Raw genomic sequence first — 20,496 nt, forward strand, 5'->3', positions numbered from 1 at the left:
CTATGACAATTAACTTGACTTTGACTGTGTATGCTATGGTCTTTGTGTCTGTAGACTCTGTTCCCTTGGCTGCTTTTGGAGGTGAATTTTAAGATTCGGCTTTCACATTTTTTTGATCAATGCCTGTGACAAAAAGACTTTTTTCATGACTACTTTGATAAAACCCCAAGCACTTTGTCACAAAATTCTGACATGATTAAGAGCCTTGTACAAATCCAAATGGCTTACAGCAAATGAGGTAGCTTTCACGAAGAACGCATTTGGTTCAGGTGGCGTACCTGGCCATGTCCTTGGATCAGCTGGCAGGGGGAATTGTCAACATTTTTAACCTTTCCCTGTTTCAGTCTCTGGTTCTCTCTGGCTTTAAGAAGACCACTATCATCACAGTACCCAAGAAAAACACGTAACCACTGTTCTGATATCTCATCATGAACTGCATTGAGAGACGTACATCAGCCCCAGCCTGCCTGGTAATCTCAACCCATTGTAAATTTGTCTCCTGCCAAAATAGGCCTAAACAGATGCCATTTCCCTGCCCCTTCACTCATCTCTGGAGCATCTGGACAGTAAAGACACCTACGCCAAATTAACATTATGGTCTGCAACTCTGCCTTCAATATCATTTTAGGCAAACTCTTCACTGATCTCCAGACACTGGACCCTGCCTCTGCAACAAGGTTCTTGACTTCCTAAAAAAACAGAACACGATCATTCAAGTATAGGCAGTAACACCTCTGCCGTGATTATTCTAAATACTCCTGCTCCCAAAGGTTGTGTCCTCAGCCCCTTACTCCTTGTTCACTCATGACTGTGTGGCTAGATTTTGCTGTAACAAATTTGTAGATGATAGTGGGCCATATCCCAAATAATAAGTTGCTTCATGATATGTTGCAATGACAGCAACCTTTCCCTCAATGTCAATGGGGAAAAAAGAGCTGTTCATTTAATCCTATCATTGTACTTGTCAAGATGCCTTTTAAATGATGTAATTCTACCCTCCTCTACCACTTCTGCAGACAGCTTGTTCCACATACTCACCACCCTCTGTAGAAAATGCTGCCCCTCAAGTCTCCTTTAAATCAAAGTTCAAAGTAAATTTATTATCAAAGCATATATATGTCACCATATACAAATCTGAGATTCATTTTTTGTGGGCATTCTCAATAAATCCAATAATTAATAGAATCATTGAAAGACTTCACCAACAGGGTGGACAACTGGTATGCAAAAGACAACAAACTATACAAATATAAAAAGAGAAGAAGAAAAAAAAGAAATAATAAATAAATATCGGTAATATGAGATGAACATTTCTTGAAAGTGAATCCAAAGTTTGTGGGAACAGTTCAATTTTGGGGCAAGTGAAGTTGAGTGAATTTAATTCAGAACGTGGTGGTAATGCATTTGCTGCTATCTACAACTGTGGTGTTGACACTGATGACAGCAACCAGGATCATCAACAGTTTGAAGCAAGACACCAACAGCCTGTTCTGGTTCAATCACATTGAAATTTCTTAGCCATAACATCACTAATACTTCTACTTCCTCAAGAGTTTACAGAATAGGTGCTTTACAGCTAGTTATAGCACCTGCTCTGCATATTACTGCAAGAAACTGCAGAGAGTTGCAGACACAGCTCAGCACATCACAGAAACCAGCCTCCCCACAATGGGCTTTTTATATATTTGCCGCTTCAGTAAAGCAGGCAGCATAATCAGAGACCTCACCACCCAAGACATTCTCTCTTCCCTCTCTCATTGGGCAGAAGCTACAAAAGCCTGAAAGGGCATATCATAGGATCAAGAACATGTTCAATCGTACTGTTCCAAACTTGAACAAATTTTTTGTATGATAACTTAGACTAATAACCTTACAATCTACTTCATTGTGATCTTGCAATTTATTGTTAACCTGCATGACACTTTCTATATAGCCGAAACATTTTATTCTGTATTGTTTTTGTTTTACCTTTTTCTGTAATGATCTGTATGAACAGTATGCCTGTCAAGCTTTTCATTGTGCTTTGGTACATGTGATAATAAACCAATACCATTACCAATCAGATAAAGTCTAAATAAACTGTATCATTCATGTTTGGTAAAGTAACACAGAATACTGTGGTTACTAGTAGTAACGTTAGAATTGGTGGATAACTGTTTGTCAGGTTGGAGGCTGGTGACTAATGGTGTGTCTCAGGGATCTGTACTGGGTCCAATGTCGTTTGTCATATACATTAATGATCTGGATGATGGGGTGGTAAATTGGATTAGTAAGTATGTAGATGACACTAAGGTAGGTGGCGTTGTGGATAATGAAGTAGGTTTTCAAAGCTTGCAGAGAGATTTAGGCCATTTAGAAGAGTGGGCTGAACGATGGCAGATGGAGTTTAGTGCTGATAAGTGTGAGGTGCTACATTTTGGTAGGAATAATCCAAATAGGACATACATGGTAAATGGTAGGGCAGTAGAACAGAGTGATCCAGGAATAATGGTGCATAGTTCCCTGAAGGTGGAATCTCATGTGGATAGGGTGGTGAAGAAAGCTTTTGGTATGCTGGCCTTTATAAATCAGAGCATTGAGTATAGGAGTTGGGATGTAATGTTAAAATTGTACAAGGCATTGGTAAGGCCGAATTTGGAGTATTGTGTACAGTTCTGTCACCGAATTATAGGAAAGATGTCAACAAAATAGAGAGAGTACAGAGAAGATTTACTAGAATGTTACCTGGGTTTCAGCACCCAAGTTACAGGGAAAAGTTGAACAAGTTAGGTCTTTATTCTTTGGAGCGTAGAAGGTTGAGGGGGGACTCGATAGAGGTATTTAAAATTATGAGGGGGATAGATAGAGTTGACGTGGATAGGCTTTTTCCATTGAGAGTAGGGGAGATTCAAACAAGAGGACATGAGTTGAGAGTTAGGGGGCAAAAGTTTAAGGGTAACACAAGGAGGAATTTCTTTACTCAGAGAGTGGTAGCTGTGTGGAAGGAGCTTCCAATAGAAGTGGTAGAGGCAGGTTCGGTATTGTCACTTAAAGTAAAATTGGATAGGTATATGGACAGGAAAGGAATGGAGGGTTATGGGCTGAGTGCGGGTCAGTGGGACTAGGTGAGAGTAAGTGTTCGGCACGGACTAGAAGGACCGAGATGGCCTGTTTCCGTGCTGTAATTGTTATTTGTTTATAATAGTTCACCTGCAATTCTGTTGGGGGGGTGGGGTTGCAACAGTTCACCTGCGAACCTTTTGGGATCCTCTATTTATCCAGTGCTCCCGATGTGGTGAGACCCAATATAAATTGGAGGACCGTTTTGTCAAGCACCTCTACTCCATCCACCAAAAGCAGAATTTCCCCGGCCTAACATTTAAATTCCTATCCACGTTTCCATTCTGACACATTGGTGCATGGCTTCCACTTTTGCCACTGTCAGGATGGAATAGCAACACTTCACATTCTGTCTGGGTAGCTTCCAACCTGATAGAATGAACATTGTTTTCTCCTTCTGGTAAAATATTTTCACTCTCCCTTCTCTCTTCTACTCTGCACTCTAGTCTCTTAACTCTAATCCTCACCTGGTGCCCCTCCTTCTTCCCTTTCTCCCATTTTCCATTCTCCTTTGCTGTTAGATTCCTTCTTCCCACCCAGCTGGCTTTACATATCATCTAGCTGCTTTCCTTCCCCTGTCCCCATCTTTCTATTCTGGTGTCTTCCCCCTTTCTTTCCAGTTGTGAGGAAGGGTTTTGGCTCAAAATGTCAACTGTTTATTAATTTCTGTAGATGCTGCCCGACCTGATTTCCTCCAGCATATTGTGCATGTTACTGTAAGATCCCAGTTTTCTGTTTGTTTTCACTTCTCGACATATACCATATATGCATTTGTCTGAAAGTGAGCTGTATCCGTAAGGTCATATAGTTAGCATTAAGTTGAGTTTGTTGTCATCTGCATAATAAGGTACAATGGAAAACATGATTGAAGCTGCATCACAGGCACCTAAGTACAGACACAATATAAATTGTACCATACATTGAAGAAAAAAAGTCTCTGCAAAAGCAAGACCTTTCGAGAAAAGAACAAAACCGAGTCCACAGTAGTTCAAGAGGAGGTCTGTCGTGTTCTATCACTGAGTTAGGGTTAGGGTTTTGCAGGTTGGTTCAAGAACCTGAAGGTTGTATGAAAGTAGCTGTTCCTTAATATTCTGATGTGGGACTTCAGGCTTCTGCACCTCCTGTCTGACAGCAGCAGTCAGAACACCGTAACAGCTCAATGGTGGGAATCCTTGATGAATTTTGGAGACAAACACATAAAATGTGGTAACTGACCCTAAGGCCCAACTTATCCAGACTGACTAAATCACCTAGCTGAGTGAGTCATTTTGCCTACATTTGATCCCTATCCTTCTAAACTTTTCCTATCACTGTATTTGTCCAGATGACTTTTAAATGATGTAATTCTACCATCCTCTATCACTTCCGCAGACAGCTTGTTCCACATACTCACCACCCTCTGTGTAGAAAATGCTGCCTCTCAAGTCCCCTTTAAATCAATGTTCAAAGTCAATTTATTATCAAAGTACATATACGTCACCATATAGCAATCTGAGATTCATTTTGTATGGACATCCTCAATAAACCCAGTACCCATAATAGAATCATTGAAAGACTTCACCAACAGAGCAGACAACTGGTGTGAAAAGAAAAAAAGAAAAAATAAATAAATAAGCAATAAATAATGAGAACATGGGATGAAAAGTCCTTGAAAGTGAATCCAAAGTTTGTGGGAACAGTTCAATTTTGCGGTAAGTGAAGTTGAATGAATTTATCCCCTGTGGTTCAGGAGCCTGATGGTTAAAGGATAATAACTGTTCCTGAATCTGGTGGTGTGAGTCCTGAGACTCCTACACCCTCTTCCTAATGGCAGCAATGAAAAGATGGTGAATGGGGGCCTGTGATCATTGAATGTTGCTTTCTTGCGTTAATGCTCCATGTAGATATGCTCAATAGTGGTGGGAGCTTTACCCGAGATATACTGGGCTATATCCACTACATTTTGTAGGATTTTCTATTCAAGGGCATTTGTATTTCCATACCAGGTTTTGAAGCAACCAGTCAATATATTCCCCTCCACACATCTATAGCAGTTTGTCAAAGTCTTACATATCATACCAAATCTTCCCAAACTCTTAAGGAAGTAAAGGCACTGCTATTCTTTGCAATTGCACTCATGTGCTGGTCCCAGGACAGGTCCTGAGAAATGATAACACTGAGGAATTTAAAATTGCTAATCCTCTCCACCTCTGATCCTTCAATGAGAACTGGTTCATGGACCTCTGGTTCTTCCACCTGAAGTTAGTAATCATCTCTTTGGTTTTGATGACATTGAGTAAGAGGTTGTTGTGGCACCACTTGTCCAGATTTTCAGTCTCCCTCCTATATGCTACAACAGTAGTGTTATTAGCAAACTTAAATCAATGCTTTCTAGTTTTAGACTTGACTACCCTGGGATTAAGATTGTGACCATTCACCTTATATATTCCCCTCACAATTTTGGTCATCCCTCAGCTTTTGAAGCTCCAGGGAAAATCACCACAGCCTACCTAGATCCTCCTGACAGTCTAACCTCATCAGTCCTGGTAACATCTTTGTGAATCTTTTCTATGACCTAATGATACCCTCCTTATAACCAGAGCTGCACTCAGTACTCCAAGCTCACAACATCAAATATATTAATTTATGTAAGATAGATGAATGACTCATAAAATGTATATTATAAATATACTCTATGTCTTTACACAACATAATAAAAAGTTTCAATTTAGCTTCCCCCTAAAAATGGACTTTAAGAAGCCTTAATGAAAACTGAGTCTAGCCTGCTGAGTTGGTTTAAAAATATGCAAATGTGTGGTTCTGTTACGATTACAGGATATAAACTGTCTTCAAATATAATTCCACTGTTTGAGAACTTTGACCCTGAGCTGTCAATCAACAAGTACTCCATGCAATCAGCAGCCATGTTAGCTTCTCAAAGGTTTCAGAAAGACCTGTCAATCAACTGCATTAGGCTAGGATATGTCCTTTGATCTGTGCCCAGATTGCATGGGATGACCTCCACAGCTATCCTGACACAAAAGCAGTGGATAACTGTGTCTTCCATAAATGTTAAGCTCCACAGTGAGCTTCTACCCACTCCTAACCCAATCAGAACATTGTCCTGTTCCCGTTTTTCTTGTCAACTAATTCCATTTCCCCTTTAAATAATTTATTATATTTACCTCAACTACTTCTTGTAGTAGCAAATTTGATTTTCTCACTAGTCAGTTGCAAAGGTTCATTTTGCTTTTTATTTGTGACCATCTTACAATTATCTTACTTCTCATTTTGGAAACCCCTGCATCCTACTTCCATGGCTACTAGCACTACCTGTCTTTGCTCCTGAAGGCAAAGGCCCAATGGTTATATAAAAATATATGATGATGTTCAGAAGTTGATCTAAACATTGTCAATTCATTCTGGAAGAAATGCTTCTTGAATTATAAGTAGAATAATTACAACAATGCAGTATTAATATATTCACTTTAGGGCAAACAATAACCCACTCATGACTTTGTCATTCATGAGTTATTGGGTCATGCTCACTTGACAGCTGTGACTACTCTAACGAAGAGAGATGCTTCCGAATTGTAAGGAAATCTTTCCTTTATGTGTGGATTATTTAAATAGAAGAATGAAGTCTAAATGTGGAATTCAAACAGGCTTTACTTTATCCAGGTTTCAATGCAAAATTTGCAAAGGGATTTATTTTTCTTGTTTATTTTTAAATGGCATCATTTGGTTAGAGTTGCAATGCAAGGCCCAGAGTGTGGACAGGATATGGTTACTATGGCTACCCTGTGATGATTCAGTACCTTCAACTGAAGAAATGAGTGGCAGTGACATTTAATCTACACACAAGTTTCCCAGGTTTCTTCTTCTTATTATTCCTGCTGGGGCAGACTGCTAATGTCTCCTATTTAAATATTCAGGGTCTACAGGGGAGCACTTTTTGTGTGGAGGCGAATGATGGTGTGCAGAGCAAATGTCATGATAATGTACAGCCAGCACAAAACAATAAAATTGGGCTTGAGGTGGGGGATGGGCTGGTGAGCTGGAATGGGCCTCAGAATTATTGTCAGTTCCACCTGATTTATCATAGTCTCCGACTACATCTCATTTGAAAGCCTAAAAGTAATAAGGTGATCAGTTGAAATAATTTGACTGAAAAGTCAACCATAGCTTCTTTCAAGTTCTTTCTTCAAACCATACTTTGAGGAACAATTGTTCCTGCACAGTTGGAATACAAAGAACAATATAAATTATGAAAGACAATTTAGATTCTTCCACCTCTAACCTATGCAGCGATCACAGCACACACAATTGCAAGTTTGGGACTATAATTGTTTCTGTTTATTAACTTGTTGAGCATACATTGATCTGCTTCAAAGATAAGTGTATGCCTGTCAAGAGGTTCAGCCTTGTCAACACCCACATCCATCCGTGAAAGGACCTACACAGTTTTAAAAGAAAATCAGACATGATAAATGCAAGCCTCATAAGAATTATACAGTAAGTTTAGGGCCCTGTGGTTTGCTCCAAGGATTTTCTCTGCAAAATGTCGGTCTCCTACATCTGTTACACACCTTCCTGAAATGAATCATAAACAAGCCAAATAATATACCTGTAATACTGCCTCCCAGCAACGTGACTCGATCAGTCAACTTTACCTAAATAGTCAGCCAATGTGCCCACTGGAGAGAGTTAACTAGTTAAAAGCTGGCATGATCGATTCTCATAATTTCTCTGCTTTAAGTGTAGACTTCCATTATCAAAAGGACTCCTAATAGAAAGTCAATATGATAGTTATGTTCCTAAGGAACTTCGCATTATAGGAAGTTGTGTTATAACAGAATAGGCTGTCGATGCCTTCAAAGCACAGATTTAAATAGGCTTTCTTGATTATGATTGTGTTATAACCAATTCAGCCCAGGTAATGAAGGTAGTGTTTCCTAATTCCCTAATGGCATTATACTAGTTTGCATTATGGATATGCATGTTTTAGCAGAACTACTTGTGTAAAAATGACTCAAGAACTTTTCCTGGCTGACAGAGTACAATTACAAAAAAACTTCTGAAACTAAGGCAGTGTTGTCCATGCACTACAGATGCAAGACTTCAGTTATATCCTGATTTTCACCTGTCATTCACCACTCAGAGCTAATATTAAGACCCACTGTGTCTATCGGCCTCACTTCCCTTCTCTTTTCTCATAGTCCAGCAAAAATATACCCTTCAAATGAAGTACATTTTGATTAATACTATGCTAACTGGCAGCAGTTTGCTCTGATAACTGGCCAGTATTCAGTACTCACCTTGTCTCTCAGTGTGAGGTGCACAATTTGACATGTAGAGGTCAGATGCTGGAACATCTGACTGTCTGCTCGCCACTGGATTCATGATTGAGCACAGTGCTGAATAACAAAGTGCTGAAGACAGGGCCAGAATATATTTCACATTCATCCCCTAGCTTTAAGCCTTGGAGGATTGCTTGAATTGGGCCCCCTAAAACCAGTGGACAAAAAGGAAGTAAAGGGTGTCTGTCATGATTTTGATCATAACTATCATGGCCCACACTTAATGCTTTAGGAATAGCTTCATCCCCTCTGTCATTAGATTTCTGATCAATTCATTATTCCTTTTTTGCACTATTTATTTTTATAATTTATAGGTTTTATGTCTGCACTGTACAGCTGCTGCGAAACATCAAATTTCATGTTGTACTAGCCAGTAATAATGATTCTCATTCTGAGAGAGTGCAGCAAAGATTCACCAGGTAAGTATCTGGAGTGGATGGCCTGCGTTGCCAGAATCTGCTCTAATTCCATCTATAATATTGCAGGTGACACCATATAGTGGGCCACATCCTGAATAATGAGTCAGGCATATAGGAAGGAGATGGGGAGCTTAGTGACATGGTGTCATGACAACAACTTTTCCCTCAATGTCAGCATAACAAAATAGCTAGTGAAGGGGGATCTAGTGCACAGCAGGCAGTGAAGAAAGCTAATGGCATGTTGGCCTTCATAACAAGAGGAGTTGAGTGTAGGAGCAAAAAGGTCCTTCTGCAGTTGTACAGGGCCCTGGTGAGACCACACCTGCAGTATTGTGTTCAGTTTTGGTCTCCAAATTTGAGGAAGGATATTCTTGCTATTGAGGGAGTGCAGCATAGGTTCACGAGGTTAATTCCCGGGATGGCAGGACTGTCATATGTTGAAAGATTGGAGCGACTGGGCTTGTATACACTGGAACTTAGAAGGATGAGAGGGGATCTGATTGAAACATATAAGATTATTAAGGGATTGGACACGCTAGAGGCAGGAAACATGTTCCCGATGTTGGGGGAGTCCAGAACCAGAGGCCACAGTTTAAGAATAAGGGTAGGCCATTTAGAACAGAGTTCAGGAAAAACTTCTTCACCCAGAGAGTTGTGGATCTATGGAATGTTGTGCCTCAGAAGGCAGAGGAGGCCAATTCTCTGGATGCTTTCAAGAAAGAGTTAGATAGAACTCTTAAAGATAGCAGAGTCAAGAGATATGGGGAGAAGGCAGGAATGGGGTACTGATTGTGGATGATCAGCCATGATCACATTGAATGGCGGTGCTGGCTCGATGGGCTGAATGGCCTACTCCTGCACCTATTATCTATTGTCTATTGTCATTCCTGGCATATCTGATGAATAAATTCTTCTCGGGCTTCCAGCCTGGTACAAGTAAAATAATTTCAGGTGAAGAGACTGTGTTGATGTAATGTTATGGATACGCTCTCTAATCAATGCTTGGTTAGTTTGTCCTAGAATGTGTTTCGCTGCTAGAGAAACCACCGTGGAACATAATCTCACAAACTTAGGGATGAAGTCCTTGTGCCGGTATCTCAGAAGGAAAACTAAAGAACAAAGAAGCCTCGCCTTCTCTTTACATAATGACTCAGAGTGACAAATATTGTAGTGAACTTCCTCCATGTAGAAGTAAGTGAAAAAGGATCTAGTGCTTTCCCAATGTATATGACAAATAAACTCTTCTCGGGTTTCCAGCTGGCTACAGATACTTCCATCCACAAACCCGTAAGGAATTTCACAAGGCCTTTGACAAGGTGCTGCACATGAGGCTGCTTAGCAAGATAAGAGCCCATGGAATTACAGGGAAGTTACTAGCACAGTTGGAGCATTGGCTGGGCGGCAGAAAACAGAGAGTGGGAATAAAGGGATCCTATTCTGGCTGGCTGCCGGTTACCACTGGAGTTCCACAGGAGTCGGTGTTGGGACCACTGCTTTTTACAATGTATGCCAATGATGTGGACTATGGTATTAATGGATTTGTGGCTAAATTTGCCAATGATACAAAGATAGGTGGAGGAGCAGGTAGTGTTGAGGAAATAGAGAGCCTGCAGAGAGACTTAGATAGTTTAGGGGAATGGGCTAAGCAGTGGCAAATGAATTACAATGTTGGAAAGTGTATGGTCATGCACTTTGGTGGAAGAAATAAACCGGCAAACTATTATTTAGATGGGGAGAGAATTCAAAATTCAGATATGCAAAGGGACTTGGGAGTCTTTGTGCAGGGTAGCCTAAAGGTTAACCTCCAGGTTGAGCTGGTTGTGAAGAAGGCGAATGCAATGTTGGCATTAATTTCTAGAGGAATAGAATATAAGAGCAGTGATGTGATGTTGAGGCTCTATAAGGCACTCGTGAGACCACACTTGGAGTATTGTGTGCAGTTTTTGGTTCCTTATTTTAGAAAGGATATGCTGACATTGGAGAGGGTTCAGAGAAGATTCATGAGAATAATTCCAGGAATGAAAGGGTTACTGCATGAGGAACGTCTGGCAGCTCTTGGGCTGTATTCCCTGGAATTCAGGAGAATGAGGGGGAATCTCATAGAAACGTTCAGAATGTCAAAAAGCCTGAACAGATTACCGTAGATATGGCAAAGTTATTTCCCATGGCAGGGGATTCCAGGACAAGAGGGCACGACTTCAGGATTGCAGGACATCCTTTTAGAACTGAGATGCAGAGAAATTAGTCAGGGGGTGGTAAATCTGTGGAATTTGTTGCCACGAGTGGCTGTGGAGGACAAGTAATTGGTTATTTAAGGCAGATATAGATAGGTTCTTGATTAGCCAGGGCATCAAAGGGTATGGGATGAAAGTAGGGGAGTGGGAATGACTGGAAGAATTGGATCAGCCCATGATTGAATGGCAGATTTAATGGGCCTAATGGCCTACTTCTGCTCCTATATCTTATGGTCTAGGCTCAAATCACAGCTTATGCTGGACAAAGATGACATGGGATTCAGGTTAGCTGGTGTTTACAAGATTCCCTGAGAATGTGGAGCAGCGTATATCAGTCAGACTGGACGCATGGTGGAAACCTGCATCAAGGAGCACACAATGTGCATCTGTTTGGGTTGCCCGGAGAAATTGGTAGTAGCAGAACACTGCATTCACAATGGCCATAGGATTGACTTTGATGGCACAAAGCTACCTGTCACACCAGTGGCTTTTGGGAGTGCCTGGTAAAGGAAGTCATTGAAATCAAACTAGTGGAAAAGAATTTTAACAAAGACAAAGGTCTCGCTCTTAGTAAGAACTGGAATTCGATTGCAAACAAGGTGGGAGAGCGGAAACCTGATTGGATGAGGACTAACCAATCAGGAGGAATGATATATGGGGGTATAAACACCTCCAGAGTAGACATGCCCAGGCATCATCCCTGATGAAGATGGCAGTGTTTATCATTGAAACTTCAGTTCTAATCGACACCTGTACCTGGCTGGAAGCTTGAGAGGAGTTTATTCACAATAGCTGGTCATTGACTTGAGAAAGCAGGGTAGTGCACATGCTGCTATCTACATCAGTCGTGTTGAGGTTGAGAACTTCAAGTTCTTTGGTGTGGTCATCACTACTAGCCAGTCCTGGTCCAACTACTTTCATGTCACAGCTAAGATAGTTTATCAACTCCTCCATTTCCTCAGGAGGCTATGGAAATTCAGCATATCTCTGTTGATTCTTATCAATGTTCTCAATGCTGACATAGAAAGCATTCTGTCAGGATGTATAACAGCTTGGTATGGAACCTGCTCCACATGTGACCACAATGAGCTGCAGAGAGTTGTGGACATAGCTGAGAACATCACGAGAACCAGCCTCCCTTCTATGGACTCTGCCTATTCTTCTCGCTGCCTCAATAGAGCAGACAGCATAATCAAAGATGCAAAATTGCTGAAGGAATTCAAAACATCAACTGTTTCTTCCTCTCCATAGATGCTGCCTGTCTTGCTGAGTTCCTCAGCAGGTTTGTGTGTGTTACTTTACAATTTGTGTTTATCAGGATAGTTGAAGACCACATCCACCCCGGTATTCTCTCTTCTCCCTTCTCCCATTGGGCAGATATAAAAGCCTGAATTAGTTAAAATCTGGATAACCCCACAGGATGCATTGCTTCTGTCAGACCTGCATATGCACAATTTATCTTTTTTTTCATGATTGAATTACTGGCATTTCTCCCCCAGAATTATCAGAAAGGAAGCTGTATATCTTGAAATACAAAAAAAAATACAGATACAAATACTTATTGTCACCAAACAATTGATACTAGAGCGTACAATCATCACAGTGAATCGCGCTCACTGAAGTACAAATCCAAGTAAATATAAAAAAAATTAAATTATAAATCATAATTAGACAATAGTAAAGGGAAAGTATGGTAGTGCAAGTCAGGTCCAGATATTTGGAAGGTACGGCCCTGAAGTGAACTACATATACCTGTCTGGACTGCTCCTGTGGCTCCTCCCACAGACCCCTGTATAAAGGCGATTGAGGCCTGTGCCCGGCCTCATTCTCCAGGATGTAGTGTTGTTCATTCTTCCAGTGAATAAAAGCCGTTATCTCGCTTCTTACGTCTCAGAGTGAGTTATTGATGGTGCATCAGGCCCAGATCCGGGTCAGGATCTGTTCAGCAGTCTTATCACAGTTGGAAAGAAGCTGTTCCCAAATCTGGCCGTACGTATCTTCAAGCTCCTGAACCTTCTCCCGGAGGGAAGTGGGACAAAAAGTGTGTTGACTGGGTGGGACTTATCCTTCTGAAGTACTTTTAATAATAATTAATTTTAATTATTAAACTACTCCTTTTGAAGTCAACAACCAATTCCTTTGTCTAGCTGACGTTGAGGGATAGGTTATTGTCTTCGCACTATGCCACCAGGTTCTTAATTTCCTCTCTGTACTCAGACTCATCATTACCCAAGATGTGGCCTACAATTGTGGTGTCATCATTATATTATTATATATAATAATATATTATAAATATTATTCATATATATTTTTTCTCTGGCACGTATACCAGCAAATGAAGCAATGTTCTTCTGGACCAAGATACACAATACAGTACAATACATATAACTCACACACAACACATAAAGCAATATTACCACAATTAAAATAAAAAAATAATAAGCTGCATTTACAACACAAACTAAAAAGTAAACTTAGTACATAATTTCAGCATCTAGATGAAATTAAAATGAAGAAATGGGCACCATGGTAGCATAGCTGTTAGCATGATGCAATTACAGTTCGAGACATCAGAGTCTGAAGTTCAATCCCGGCATCCTCTGTAAGGAGTCTTTGTCCATCTTCACTGTGGAGTATCTGGGTTTTCTCTGAGTGTGCCAATTTCCTCCCACAGTCCAAAGAAGTATGGGGTAGGTTGGTCATAAATTGTCCCATGATTGGATGAGGGCGAAATTAGAATTGCCAGGGTTTGCATGGCTTGAGGGGCCAGAAAGGCCTATTCTGTGCTGTATCTCTAAATTAATACATAGGTAGATAGAGAAATAAATGGATAGTGGTACCAATCTTTGCAATACTTAGCAAAATAATATGTAAGTGCAGCGATGTTATAGCTTGCATCTGAATGATCTGATAGAAGATACTTGCTGGTTGCTGCCTCCTGACCCAGTGACACAGGTTCATTTCTGGCCTCTAGTCCTGTCTGTGGAGTTTACACGTTCTCTCTGTGACCATGTGTAATTTCCCCTGACTGATTTGGTTTTAGACCATTAGACATAGGAGGAGGATTCGGCCATTTGGTCCATCAAGTCTGTTCCACCATTCCATCATGACTGATTTATTATTCCCCCTCAACCCCATTCTCCTGCCTTTTCTCTGTGACTTTTGCGGCCCTGATTAATCAAGATCCTATCAACCTCTGCTTTAAATATACTGAATGACTTGGCCTCCACAGCCATCCATGGCAAGGAATTTCACAAATTCTCAATCCTCTCCATATCTACACTGTCTAGACCTTTCAATATTCAACTCCCAAATCTCATTGTATTTCTGATTTTTGAATTTTCTCCCCATTTAGAAAATAGTCTACACCTTTATTCCTTTTACCAAAATGCATGACCGTACGACTACCACTTTGCCCATTCTTCCATTCTGTTTAAGTCTATTTGAGACTCCCTGATTCCTCAACACTACCTACTCCTCTACTTATCTTTGCTTCATCTGCAAATTTGCTACAAAGCCATCAATTCCATCATCTAAATTGTTGACATATAATGTGAAATGAAGTGGCCCCATTACCGATGCCTATGGCAAACCATTAGTCACTGACAGCCAGCAGAATAGAACACCCTTATTCCCACTGTTTGTCTCCTGCCAGTCAGCCAATCTTCTATCCATGCCAGTATTGTTCCTGAAATACCATAGGCTCTTACCTTGTTAAGCAGCCTCACATGCAGCACCCTGTCAAAGACCTTCTGAAAATCTGAGTAAACACCGTCCACTAACTCTCCTTTTCCTGTCATTTCCTCAAAGAATTCAAACAGATTTATCAGGGAAAAACTACCAGTCCTCAGGGACCATTCTAGAATCTAATGATTCTTGAAAGATCGTTACTAATGGCTCCACAATCTCTTCAGCTACCTCTTTCAGAACTCTGGGTGAGTTCTATCCTGTTCAGGTGACATAACCACCCTCATCTCTTCCAGCTTCCCAAGTACCTTCTCCTTAGTAATAGCAACTACACTCACTTCTGCCCCCTGACACTCTTGAATTTCTGAAATACTGATAGTGTCTTCCATAGTGAAGACTAAAGACAAATACTTATTCTGTTCATCTGCTATTTCTTTGTCCCCCCTCCCCCCCCCCATTACTACCTCTCCAGCATCATTTTCCGGCAAAAAGATATGCCCTCTTGCCTCTTTTTTACCCTTTATATATCTGAATAAACATCAGGTATCCTCTTTTATATTATTGGTTAGCTTACTTTCATATTTCATCTTCTCCATCCCTATGGCTTTTTTTTTAGTTGTCTTCTGTGGGTTTTTAAAAACTTCCCAATTCTCCAGCTTCCCACTGATTTTTGCTATGTTATATGCCCTCTCTTTTGGTCTTATGTTGTCTTTCATTCCCCTTTTCCTTTTCTCCTACATTCCAAAAATGCGCAGGTTGGTAGGTTAATTGACAATTGTGCATTAGTGAGGAGTGGAATCTGGAGAGAGTTGATAAGGATGTGGGGATAATAAAATGGAGTTGGTTTAAATGTGCAGATCGATATTGCTGCAGACCTAGTGTGCCTAAGGGCCTGCTTCTGTGCTGAATGACTCTACAACCCCATGAAGTGAAAGGTGGCAAGAACAAAATGGACATCTTTCCTCATTCCTCTGTCCTCTTCATTTCTTTTTACAGTTTCTTCAGATAGATCAGCTGAATTAACAAACCCTCAGTACACTCTCTCTACAGGCATCACCACTACCTTTGTCATAGAGTTGTAGAATTATATAGCATGGAAGCGGGTTCTTTGGCACAACTCCATGACCAAGTAGCCTAACTGAGCTAGCCCCAAATGCCCGTGTTTTGCCTATATCCTTCTACATATTTCTTATCCATGCAACTGTAAAACTGTCTTTCAAATATCATAATTGTACCTGTTCTTCTCAATGCAGATGCCACCTGACCTGCTAAGTATTTTCAACAATTTCTACTTTTATTTCATATTTGCTGAAAATGCAATTTTTGGTTTTTAAATCAATACAAGACTAGTACTGTGATGATAACTCCTTCAAATATGCCGCACTCCATCAGTAGATGTGGCACTCGAGCCTCATTTGATTGCACCTATGTATAAAACGGTGGTGGTTTCAAATCCATTCCCAGAAGTAGCTGGCAATGCTCTGAAAACATGTGCCAACCAATTGGCAGAGGCGTTCAAAGATATTTTCATACTCTCATTGCTACCTGCTTCAAAAGTGTCCAAGAAGAGCAGGCTGAGCTGTCTTAACAACTATCGTCCAGTAGCACTCATTTATATGGTGATAAAGTGCTTTGAGAGGTTGGTCATGGCTAGAATCAACTACTGACTCAGCAAGAACTTGGACCCATTGTAATTTGCCACAATGGGTCTATAGTGGACGTGATCTCATTGGCTCTCCACATGGCTTTGGATCAACTGGACAATACAAATACTTTGTCAGGACTATTGAATATTTATTGTCTACAGCTCAGTGTTTAATTCCTACAGTCCTACAGTCCTACAGTCCTGATCAAAAAGCTAAAGGCCTCTGCACCTGGATCCTCAACTTCCTAACTGGAAGACCACAATTTGTACGGACTGTCCACCTTGCTGACAATGAACACTGGCAAATCTCAGGGATGTCTGCTTAGCTCACTGCTCTACTTTCTCTACAGCCATGACTGTGCGGCTAGGCACAGCTCAAACGCCACCTATAAATTTGCTGATGAGACACCCATTATTGGCAGAATCTCAGATGGTGACAAGAGGCATAGAGATGCGAGATATACCAGCAGGTTGAGTGGTGAACTCAGTGTCAGTAAGACCAAAGAGCTGATGGTGGACTTCAGAAAGGGCAAGAGGAGGGAACACATGCCAGTACTCATGGAGGGATCAGAAGGGGAGAGAATGAGCAACTTCATATTCCTAGATGTCAATATCTCTGAGGACCTAATCTGGACCCTACATGTCAATGCAGCTATAAAGAAGGCAAGACAGTGACTATATTTGATTAAGAGATTGAGGAGATTTGGTATGTCAGCAAAAACACTCACAAATTTCTACAGATGTACCATGGAGAGCATTCTAACTGGCTGCATCACCGTCTGGGTATGGGGGGGTGTCTACTGCACAGGATCGAAATAAGCTACAGAGTTGTAAAATTAATCAGCTCCATCATTGGCACTAGCCTCCATAGTATTCAAGATATCTTCAAGAAGCATTGCCTCAAAAAGGCGGCGCCCGTTATTAAGGACCCCCACCGCTCAGGACATGCTCTCTTCTCACTGTTACCATCAGGAAGGAGATACAGAAGCCTGAAGGCACACACTCAGTGATTCAGGAACAGCTTCTTACCCTCTGCCATCTGCTTCCTAAATGGACTTTGAACCCACAAACACTACCTCATTAATTTATTTTTTATTTCTGTTTTTGCACTACTTATTTAACTATTTTATATGTATATATACTGTAATTTATATAGTTTTTTTTCCATATTATCATGCATTATATTTTACTGCTGTCACAAAATTATCAAATTTCATGACATATGCTTGTGATATTTAATCTGATTCTGAACATGAATAGCAAAACAGTGCAGCAGGGAGAAGTTGTGTTACACTGTTAGAAACAGTTTAATAGAAAAATATAATCTCTTTTTGTTCTCTCAGGTGTATGCCAAAGTTTACAATCTGTATTAAAGGGGAGTTGTTGCCTCTCTGGCCAATAAAATCACCCAAGTTAACTGGAAAGATAAATAAATGAAGATAAACATCCACGCCCAGGTCAATATCTCAGCACTGAGGCCCTAATTACATATAGTTAGGCAGATCCCATTGAGCAGATATCTGACACGAGAGTTCCTGAAACAGACACTCTATTCCATACTCCATTGTAGGGAGAGATTACTGCGCAAACGGAGGGGAAGATTCAAGAATATGTTGAAAGACTTCCAGAAATACCTCAATATCCCACAGTTTCTTGGAATAGCTGTTCCTAACTGCTCAAACTGGAAGAATATTTACAGGTGTGGAGAACCCTGAGAGGTCACAGGGGATCTGTTTAAATGGCATAAGGAATGCACAGCTCACAAACTACCCACCCATCAATCACCTCAGAATTGGAGTGGAAGCAAGTTATCCTTAAGATGAAGGCATGGCCAAGGATAAGAATAAAATGGGTCAATATGTGTGCCCCAATCAACACCCCAGAAATGATCATTTGACCATTGTGGCATTGCTGTTTGTGGGAACCTGCTGTGTACAAATTGGCTCCTGCATTACTACTATGACTACACCTAAAGAAGTACTTCATTGTGCACAAAACACATTAGCACGATATGCAAACAACCCTTTCAAAAATGCACAGGAATATTAGTATCTCTTTTTGGTGTTTATATCCGCAGTGAGGCATGAACGCACCCTTTGACTCAGAGATAACAATGCTGCTGCTTAGCCACAACTGATATCTAATTAGTATATAGGCAGACTGACAAAAAATAGGTTTGAAAGGTTACATTGCAAGCAGGAAGATCTGATTATGCATGAATAATACAAGATGCTTCTAACACATTTTAATGATGTTTAAAAGCCAGAATGTGATTTGTGGGCATTCCACTGGAGGGATGTGCATGATAGGCCAAAAAGCACAGGATCCAATATTAAAGATGTATCTTGGTAGAAATACAACATTTAATTTCTTAAAAAATGAAGAAAAGTGAGGTCAGGCTGCATCTGTGGAGAAAGCAAAATAGTTAATAAATAAATGACCTTTATCAGATCAGAATTCTGAAAGAGAAAGCTTATAAATTAATTCTGTTTCTCTTTCCACAAATGTTGCCTAACCTGCCAAGTATTCCACCCTTTCTAATTTTTATTTCAGATTTCCATAATCTGTATATTTTGACTTTGTTGGGATTATTAAGAAATTGACCTTGTAGAATGAGCAATTTAGAAACTCCTGCTTCAGAATAGAATTGTGTTTCATTGCTTATTAAAAACAAACAGCTGCCAACATTAACTCTTTTCAACTATATTGATGTTACCAAGGTTTCAACATTCCATTTAAACTGATTAATTACATGGCAGTGCTTCACAATACTTCTGATTGTTTAAAAGGAGAAATGCTTCCTGACTTACTCCCATGGTATAACCCTGCTTGATGAACATGCAGCTTCAGAGCTTTATAAAGGGAGACAGCAGAGGACTGTGCTACCTGATTTCTGTCTGGAGAAGACAAAGATGAATGGTCGCTTACAGTGCATAGGTCACGTGTGAGGAGTCCAAGGGCACATGCTTAACATGTAACCTGATGTGACTGTCACCCCGCAGCAGAGGTCTCCTGTGGTAACATGGCAGCATGATGAGCTGATTGCTAAGGCACCGGTTCTGGCATTTAAACTTGCAGCACCAACTCCCACAGAGTCAAATTATCAGTAAATTACTATTAGAAGTGTAACAACAGCAGCAGACTGCCAGTACCATAGACCCTTTCCAAATGGACCCATGGGTGGCGCCATATTAAACGGTGTGCTGCAGACTTGCTGAACAGAGTGGGATTCCTCCAGGAGTTAACAGCGGCAAGTTTAATTGGGCAGCAAAGAATTTGCATAGAAAATACATTAGCCGCACACTGCTTTCTTGGACTAGGCTCCATCAAGGCTGACAAATGTGAAGGATTTCCTGCGTGAATGCAGTTTGCCGTTGGCTGAGTTTTAAAATAATAATAATGAAGATGTCACCAGCTGAAGTTAACACATAGCCGGTTTGCTAATGGGGACTTGAGCATTGCCAAGGGGTGAGAGTGAATTCCTTGCAGGCTGTTGAGAAAGGATGGAGCTATAGGGTGAACTGGGCAGGAATTAATTCAGAATCAAAGATGAGCTCAAATGTTGTACCAGTCTACCAGCTGTTGAGGGATTGATGTCTAAAGTCACAAATACATTCAGGAACATACCCTGGTTTTATTCATGAATTTAACCTCTTCAATCCCACAACACAGCCTGAGACAACTACAGATACTTGACAGACATTTTATAATTAGTGTCTATAGCCACAGTCCAACCATTATTTTGTTTTCAAGCAAATTTGGATAAATAACATGGAAACACAAGAGACTGCAGATGCTGGAATCTGGAGCAACAAACAATTTGCTGGAAGAACTCAGTGCGTCAAGCAGCATCTGTGGGAGGAAAACAATGCAGGGTCTTGACCTAAAACTTTAACAATTCCTTCTCCCACAGATGCTGCTCAACTTGCTGAGTTGTTATTGCAGATTGTTTGTTGCTTTAGATATATCCTATAGTGTATGCAGTTATCAGAACTGATACTACTACCAGAACTTGATACTCTTATCACTCCTTTCATTTGATACATTCTCCAGGTCCTGGTTTCAGAGGTCCA

The sequence above is a fragment of the Hemitrygon akajei genome, chromosome 4 (assembly GCF_048418815.1).
Source record: "Hemitrygon akajei chromosome 4, sHemAka1.3, whole genome shotgun sequence".
Lineage (NCBI taxonomy): Eukaryota > Metazoa > Chordata > Chondrichthyes > Myliobatiformes > Dasyatidae > Hemitrygon > Hemitrygon akajei.